Here is a 10338-nt window from a genome sequence, read left to right on the forward strand (position 1 = left end):
ATATCCATGTATAATTAGCTTTCTTTTTATTAAAAAATCATGATAAAAGGTAATTTGTAATAGAATTTTAGAAAAATTATTTTCTTTTATATATCAATTAATAAATATTTTTTATATTAATAATTCTTATCTAATTAGATTTTCTTTTTTTAAAAAAAAAACTCAAAATAATAAATAGATAAATAAGTAATTTGTGTTACAGTTTTATAGAAACTCTTTAAATATATCTTTATCTAATAGGATTGAGTTTTATTGGAAAAACAAAAAAAAAATTGGTAATTTTTTATAGAGTTTTATAGAAATTATTTTATTTTCTTTAAATATATCCTTATCTAATTAGATTTCCTTTTATTAAAAAATCATAATAAAAAGTAATTTGTGATATAATTTTAGAAAAATAATTTTATTTTATATATCAATTAATAAATATTTTTTATATTAAAAATTCTTGTCTAGTCCAATTAGATTTTCTTTTATTAAAAAACTTATAATAAATAAATAAATAGGTAATTTGAGTTAGAGTTTAATAGAAACTCTTTTTATATCAATTAATAAATATTTTTTATATTAAAATTTCTTGTCTAATTAGATTTTCTTTTATTAAAAAACTCATTATAAATAGATAAATAGGTAATTTGTGTTATAGTTTTATAGAAACTCTTTTAAAATATCTTTTTAGATCAATTAATAAATAATTTTTTATATTAATAATGATTGTCTAATTAGATTTTCTTTTGTTAAAAAAACTCTTAATAAATATATAAATAGGTAATTTGTGTTAGAATTTCATAAAACTCTTTAAATATTATATCTTTGTCTACTGCGATAGAGTTTTATTGCAAATAAAATATGTAATTTATGATTGAGTTTTATACAAATTATTTTATTTTCTTTAAATATATCTTTGTCAAATTAGATTTCATTTTATTAAGAAACTCATAATAAATGTTAATTTCTGGTAAAGTTTTAGAAAAATTATTTTATTTTATATAACAATTAATAAATATTTTTTATATTAATAATTCTTGTGTAATTAGATTTTCTTTTATTAAAAAATTCATAATGATAAATAGATAAATAGGTCAATTTAAATTTTATTAGATAGATTTTAGAGTTTGATAGATTTTTTTTTTCATTCTTTTATTTTTATAAAAGCTCCTTTCATATCAATTAATAAATATTTTTTTATATAAATAGATACTTAATTACGAAAACTCTTTGCACATTTAATAATAGTATAGAAAAAACTCTTTTATATCAATTAACAAATTTTATTTTTAAATAAATAAATAAATAATAAAACACTTTGGTAGAGCATCTATATTTTACTCTAAAAATTAGATTTTCTTTTATTAAAAAATTCATAATAATAAATAGATAAATAAGTTCATTTGAATTTTATTAGGTAGATTTTAGAGTTTAATAGAGTTTTTTTTTATAAAAACTTTTTTCATATAAATTAATAAATATTTTTTTAGATAAATAAATAATACAGAAATACTGAAATTCTTTGCACATTTAATAAATATTTCTCATATAAATAAATAAATACTGAAACTTTAGATTTTTTAATAAAAAATTCATAATAATATATAGATAAATAGGTTAATTTGAATTTTATTAGGAAGATTTTAGAATTTTTTAGATTTTTTTTTTTTTACAAAAACTGTTTTCATATCAATTAATAAATATTTTTATATAAATAAATAAATATTGAAACTCATTGGCGGAGGTTCTGTAATTATAGGTCTATGCCTCTCTGAATTACTCTCTTTATATCAATTAATAAATATTTTATAATAAATAAATAAATTATTAATTTGTGTTAGAGTTTAATAAAAACTCTTTTAAAAACTCATTTTATATCAATTGATAAATTTTTTTTGTATGAATATTTCTTCTCTAATTAGATTTCTTTCTATTAAAAAACTCATAATAAATAGATAAATAAGTAATTTGTGTTAGACTTTTACAAAAACTCTTTGAAACCCTCTTTTTATATTAATTAATAAATAATTTTCTATATTCATTATTTGTCTAATTAGATTTCCTTTTATAAAAAAGTCATAATAAAAGCTAATATGTGGTAGAGTTTAAAAAAAAAAAAAAAAAAAAAAATAGGTAATTTGTAATAGAGTTTTATAGAAATTATTTAATTTTCTTTAAATATATCCTTGTCTAATCTAATTTCATTTTATTAAGAAACTCGTAATAAAAGTTAATTTGTGGTAGAGTTTTAGAAAACTTAATTTATTATATATATATAAATTAATAATTACTTTTTATATAAATAATTTTTGTCTAATTATATTTTCTTTTATTAAAAAATTCATTATAATAAATTGAAAAATAAGTTAATTTAAATTTTATTAGGTAAATTTCAGAGTTAGCTAATTTGTGATAGAATTTATAGAAAAATTTTATTTTCATTAAATATATTATTGTTTAATTATATTTTTTTATTAATAGAGTTAGCTAATTTGTGATAGATTTTATAGAAAATTTTTATTTTTATTAAATATATTATTGTTTAATTATATTTTTTAATTAAAAAAACTCATAATAAATAGATAAATAGGTAATTTGTGTTAGAGTTTTATATAAACTCTTTTAAAACCTCTTTTTATATCATTTAATAAATATTTTTTTATATTAATAATATTTGTCTGATTAGATTTCCTTTTATTAAAAAAAACTCATAATAAATAGATAAATTGGTAATTTGTGTTAGAGTTTTATAGAAACTCTTTAAATATATTTTTGTCATAGAGTTTTATTGAAAATAAAATAGGTAATTTGTGATAGAGTTTTATAGAAATTATTTTATTTTCTTTAAATATATCATTGTCTAATTAGATTTAATTTTATTAAGAAACTCATAATAAAAGGTAATTTGTGGTAAATTTTTAGAAAAATTATTTTGTTTTATATATTAATTAATAAATATTTTTTATATTAATAATTTTTGTCTAATTAGATTTTCTTTTATTAAAGAATTCATAATAATAAATAGATAAATAGGTTAATTTAAATTTTATTTCGTAGATTTTAGTGTTTTAAATATTTTTTTATCAAATAAATAAATACTTAAATACTGAAACTCTTTACACATCTAATAATAGTATAGATAAAAACTCTTTTTAAATATTTTTTTAATATAAATAAATACTGAAATACTAAAACTCTTTGGTAGAGTTTCTGTATTCTACTCTGGAATTCTAAAAATCTAGAATTCTCAATTTCTGTAACCTTTCCTCCTTCCTCCTTCCTCCATGCCTCTATTTGTAGGCTTTTTAGATTAATAGGATGATGACATGTGTCCTTTTCTAATAATGACATAATCATAACTGGGCCAAGCCAGTTATATTGTGATAATTATCCATAAAAAATAACTATTCTTTTTATATTGAACAAAAAATAAGAGTATTATATAGAATGTGATTGATTTTATTAGATAATTTTTAGGGTTTTATAGAAACTATTTTTACAAAAACTATTTTTATATCAATTAATAGATTTTTTTTATATAAATAAATAAATACTGAAACACTTTGTACATTTAATAATAGTATAGATATAGATATGTGACTCATAAGGATTTGGGTCAAATTTTGATTCGGTGACCAATTCACACGAAAGAATTCATTATTTTGTGTACCGGCTAATATTTTATTTGTGGCGAAAATAATTATATTTCAGAGATAGAGAATTAAATTATGTATCGTAGATCACGTTGGAACTCTTAAAATAAAATCTCGTAAACATTTTTTTTTTTTTTCGACTCATTCCCAACCACGTTATATTCGGAGAATGAATCGGCAATTGAAATTGGAAGACCTATCACTTCTCTTTCTATTATTGTATACGGAATACACATGTTAATGGAGTACACATTGTTCAATCTTTTATTCTCTTTCACTTAGATAATCTATATTATTATTAGTTTATTAGTTTCCCGACTGATAAAGACAAACAAAAAAATTCCTATTATGTGATACCGGAGAGTTGGTGACTTTAACCAAAATAACTGACAAAACGCACTAATTTAAATGAAGGACAAAAACATCTTAGAGATCCCATACCCATTTAAAAGTGCTCTACAAGAAAGGCAATACCTATCTTGTTACAGTGAGGGCTCTTCCTCTTCTTCTTCCGTTGCCCTGTAATTTGTGTACTAGGAGTTTCAACTACAGAATTGGACTCCTCGATGATCAAAGCGTTTCTCATAGGAAGTGTGAGATTCTTTCTAAATATAAACCAAAGACTTGAGTAAAAAATAAATAAATAAAAATAGATTAGATATTCATCCTAATTCTCTTGGAATGCACCACCTTCGAATAAACACCACGTTTGGGAGTGTAATCAGTTTACTCCAACCTCTCAAACAACATTAATTTTGAAAATGCATTCTACCATTCAACATAACACCCAAAATCCAAAATTTGTTGCAACTCCAAATTGGATATATGAAATTATTTAGTCTATTTAAAAAATAAAATCACACCATACGTCCGAGCATAAATATAGCATGATGGACATAATAATAAGATTTAAAGGCACATAAAGTATGAGAAGTAGGGAGCGTGAAAGTTACAAATTTCAATTTTTTTTATGAAGCAATAGCGACTTATTATAGTAGTTTAATAGACGGTACATAAAAACCAGCAATATAATTTTATCAAAATATCACTAGAGATAGAAATATTACACTATATTGATTTTTGTAATTACAAAAATAGCATAATTATGTGAGTGCTTTTTGGGAAAATTATGTTTAAAAAAAAAATCATATTTTATTCATAAAACCACTTATATTTGTGATTTTGAAAAAAATATGTACTCCCTCCATCCCAATATAAGTGTCACTCATGGGGAGTAGTAATTTTTAAGGGGACATGTGGGACATACATTGTCTGCCTGAAAAATTATTAACTTGCCCTTTTAAGTTTTGAATGTTTAAGTTTGAAATTGAAACTCAAAGGATATTTTTGGAATGATGTGTAATATATTATTTGAAAAAGGAAAGTAGACACTTATTTTGGGACAGACAAAAAAAGAAAGCATGACATTTATTTTGGGACGAATGGAGTAATAAATATAATAATGAACTAATGATTGTTTTTTCTATTTTATAAGATACTTGATTTAGTGATAAGGATAAATATTTAACAAAATGATACGCCCAATGCCTGCAACTTTTTGAGACAGTAATTTATTAATAATGTTCAAACAATTTTTTTTTATTTTGTTTTTCTTTCCAGAAGAAAAATGGTTCATAAATTTTTTTCTTCCTGCATGAAATTTCAAATAATGATTTATTTTTGGTAGCATCCAAAAACCTAACAGCTAATTGTAAACTTTAATTATTCATACAAATCATTAATTACAAATAAACATGAATCCCAAAATCTTAAAACTTCATTATTCTCACATTCCTATAAAGCATAAATATATATAGTTATCTTAAAACTTCATTATTCTCACATTCCTATAAAGTATAAATATATATAGTTAGTGTTGATGCTTAATTTTGTCACGATCCAGACCCAACCGCCAGTGGGGTGCCGGTCGGTTGGGTACCCTCCAAAGGTCAAGTCAGTTCTTGGGTTTCAATATTACAGAAATCAATTATGCATTTAATTTCACGTACCTTTCAAGTTGACTCTTCGTCTACTTATAGGAGATCATCGTGAGAAACTTTTGGTGATATGAAGAGAGATTTTTGGGAAAGGGATTACCTTATCCTTATTTGAATTTGGCTCTATTTTAACTAGATATTATCTTTATTTGAATGACCCGATCTAGGTTGAACTGCTCGATTTGAATTTGAATTGTGTTATCCTTTTTCTCTTATCAGTTGTCCTCCATTCCCGAGCTCTTGATTGTTGAGCATCGGGAATGTCATGTAAATCTTTCTTTTTTTCTTTTTCTTTTCCAATCAGGTTGCAACTCTTTCTTCTTTTTCCAAGCAAGCTCAGTAATCCGAGCTAAGTATGTACAATTGCTTCTTTCTCAACTCTTTAATGAGAAGAACAGTTGTGTTTAGTTAACCCATTAGTAAGTTGAGGTATATTGAGCTTGGCTAGCACGCCTTTCAAATAGATTTTTTGATCTTCACGAGCTCTCTTGTTAATTTGAGAAATATATTTTACACACTATACTTAGCTCACCCTTTAAAAAAGGAAAGTATATTTTATGAGTTTTACTTAGCTAACCCTTTAAAAGAAGAAAGTATATTTTACGAGTTTCACTTAGCTTACCATTTAAAAAGGAAAAGTATATTTTACGAGCTTCACTCGATCAGCTCGCCCTTTAAAAATGTAATATATTCCTCCGAACTTCATGAGCTCGTCCCTTTAATAAGGGAATGAGTTTGCCCAAACTTTATGCGCTTGCCCTTTAATAAGGGAGTAGGTTTGTGTGAGTTTCATGAACTCTTTCTCACTAAGGGAATATGATTTTTTCCTGAGCTTTGTGAACTCACCCTTAGTAATGATTTAAGTTTATGTGAGCTCCATAAGCTGGGAGTAGGGTTTTACCCAAGCTTTGTGAATTCCCCCTTAGTAAGGAAGTAGTAGTTCGTCCCTTTAGTAAGGGACATTGATTTCCTCCTTTCTGTGTGCTAGCGACTTAACCCCTGTATAACTTGCATATATTTTGTCAAAATATCTTTCTATAAATTACAAATATACCACCACAGCAAAAATTATAACAATGCTGAGAAAGTGTGTCCCGAGCTGTTATCGGGAGGTGAGCAAAGATGGACTAGCCTTGGAGTAATGTTTGTGTGTTAAAAATATATAGCCTTGAATATATACATCTCATACTTGTATGATAATGATAGAATGTGGTTTGTTTATCAAACCAGTAAAGTATCATGTACTTCTCCCAAGCAGTCCAGTATATGACCGTTACACAGTAAACTATTCTCCAAATCTTTCCTTCCTCAATTAATTAGTACCACATAGCATAAATTTACACAATTAAAGAATGAATCCAAAGAATTACACGGTGATCAAAACACCAATGCTAAATTGTTAACTAGACATCAACAAGGCATCCTATCTGGTTAGAAATATCAATTTCATAATGAGAGTCGGCTGGTGATATATGTGTTAATAAACCTCCTTCAAATTATCATTGTTTTTTTTTTTTTTTAGTTAAAAGGTAAGCATTCAAATTATCATTGTTGTTGCTACTCTGATACCCCTTTTTTTTTTTATTTGCTCAAGCTTCTTTTTTCTTTCCGAGCACTGCTAAGACTTTTGATCAGTACTCATAAAGAAGATACTTTTCTAGTATTAAAATACAAGTATAGAGCTCTCCGTAGAGTCAATTGCTGGAAGACATTGTTGCTTCCTAGAAAGCGTATAAAGGTGAGCTCCAATAAGTGGTCAATTGCTGGAAGACATTGTTGCTTCCTAGAAAGCGTATAAAGGTAAGCTCCAATAAGTGGTGAGCTCCAATAAGTGCTTATTAAGGGGCAAGTATTTTCTATACATTTGCTGATGCTTTTTACTTTATCCACATATATAGCAAGTACAGAGAAAATGCTTTGGGTCAGAAAATATAAAATACATAATATGGAGGGGAATATCTTTTTGGACGTAGTTGAAGGTGTTGGGATTTATATGCCCTGGCATAGCAAATTCCTATCTGGATTAAAGTGACAGATGTTCCTGATGTTTCCGAAATATTTATACTTTATACAATTGGTGAATTCAATGTATTATATTTTGATTCATTATAGAATTGATAATATCCATTTGATTACAAGAGATATTTATATATATGTATGTGATGGCAATCAATGCATGATATATAAATAGTAATCATAAATGGTTCATAGTTGGTAATTATGAATGGACTCATAATTAATTAAGACTTGAACTGGATCCACATTAGGTTGAGATATATCGCGAGAGCCGTCGTATGCAATTGCTCCCTATCACCGTCATGGCATTTGACTCTTAAGCATGAGAAAATTATAAACTCTTTTATTAATTAATAATTACTTTGATTTGTTCGGCGGATTCTTCGGGATCCTTAGACCGACACTTTGGGTAGTTATGTAATTAATAGTTAGAGGGTTATATTTTCAATATTTGCATCATTGCTATTTGTATTTATTTTGTATTGATTATGATTGATCACAAAATAAATTCGAAGGCCTTCGTGTGTTTTTAGACAAAATGATTTATTATATATTTATTTATTTAAACTATTATTTTTGTCAAACAAATGTTTTATTGTGATCGAGCCAGAAATAATCAAAGGTACCAAAATAAATATATTAATTAAGTAGTCAGATTGATGGCTTTATTTATCCGATAACTAATTATGCATAGAGGGGTCAAAGTGTAATATTGACTTAGAGGTTATTTATTATTTAATTGGAATTCAATTAATTTCTTTTAGTGGAGTAGAAATTAATTTATGAATTAATTGAATTGGGTCCATGGACTAGGCCAATTATTAATTCATTGTAGCCAATAAAATAATAGGCTCAATGGATTCTCACTCATAGCCCAACTTGATATTGGAATCATATTAGATTTGAGACATGTGAATTAGAGATTGAGAAGGATTTGTTATTTCATTTTCTTTATCTTTATGTTACTTATAAATATACATGGTCTATGTATATTTTAGTGGGATTTTTGGAAGAAGAAAAAATGAATCTATTTTCTTTCTCTAGAAAATTAGGGTTTATGTTCTCATCTAATGGAGGCTCCCACAAGCCTAATTTTTCAAGGTCATTCATAGAGGCTTATAAGTGATTCCTAAAGACAAAACAATTACCAAGGAGATGGAGATCGAAGGAGAAGGCATCTTGCTAAGGGATCTACAATAAGTGAGAACATTCACTTTAGAGGAAAGATTTAAAGGTTTACTCAGACCTTTGATGTAAGTATTCAATCTGTTACTTGAATGATACATCATTTTTTTTTTTTTTTTGGTATAAAACTTGTCTCTATGTGATGAATCAGGATCTATGAATCAAAATCCCTCAAAAAGTTTTTAAATCTAACACGTTTCCCGACAGTGGTATCAGAGCATGGTTTGATTCATTACTAGAGATCATGTTTTTATGAAAATCATCATCATGGATCCAAATTATATATATATATATATATATATATATATATATATATTGATGTAATTTAATATATTGATACATGATGATGTATGTATAATTGTGAATGGATGATGATGTGTGTTTGGGCCATGAATAAAACTTATAGGTTTATTGAATATAATTTTATCTTTGGATAAATGTAATTAAGACTTTGATTTAGCTGTTTGAAAGTTCAATGATGTAATTTAATTTTTTCCATTGTATTTCAAATTGTAAATATTTTTAAAGTCATGTAATCTTCGTCAAAGGATGCTATGAAGCTTCAAGAAGGTCCAAGAGGGTTAAATTAGGCTTCAGGAATTTTCTGGAATTTTCAGAATTTTTCTGGAATTTTTTGGGCTTAAATTTAATTTATGAAAATTTTTATTAATTTTTCTGGATTTTTTGGCCTTTTTCCGGTGGTCGGAGCATCATCGACGGCGAGAAGAAGTACTGAAGGAGGCTGAGATCTGGTGCAGCGCACCAATTATGCATCTGGCGCTTGAGATACACGCGCCAGATAAGTTCATGCTGGTGCGTGTATCTAAGTCAACAATTCTGGCGCGTGATCCTCACGCGCTGGACAAAGGCCACCACTTCCAGACGCGCGTGCAGGCGCGTGCCACGCGCCTACTAACCTCCCCAACGCGTGCGAGCACGTGGGGCCTCCTTGCTCACTCCCCTAGCGCGTGCCAGCGCGTGGGGATGTGTTGCTCACTCTCCAAGAGCGTAAGACGCGCGTAGGGGTGCGTGGGACATGCTGGGACTTTGTTTTGGCTTCTCTAGGTGCGTAATTGTTGCTTTCAGGTGTGAACAAGCCGTTGGTAGACGCCCATACAACAAGAATAGTATTTAAATGCTAAAAGCTGATTCCATTGGCCATTTTATTTGCTTTTGTCTATCATTTATTTATTTATGTGATGTATGAAATGCATAGAATAAATAATTATTAATTAATTATTGTTCATGTATTGGATCCATAATATTTATTTAAATGACTTGATTTATATTAATTAAATTATGAAAATTAATTGGATTTAAATACTTATTAATTTGAGGGCACTTATTGGGAAACGAAAAATCATTTTTGTAAATTATTTTTAAAATGTGTTTCAAATTAAATATTAGTGAATCGTTTAAAGTCCAAATATTTTCTAAATTTAATTGAATTAAAATCAAGGCGTTTTTCATGCATTATATCATGTAAATGAATAAATTGA

The sequence above is a fragment of the Cornus florida genome, unplaced genomic scaffold, assembly GCF_030987335.1.
Source record: "Cornus florida cultivar Cherokee Brave unplaced genomic scaffold, ASM3098733v1 CherokeeBrave_3.0.0_Hap2_Chr02, whole genome shotgun sequence".
Lineage (NCBI taxonomy): Eukaryota > Viridiplantae > Streptophyta > Magnoliopsida > Cornales > Cornaceae > Cornus > Cornus florida.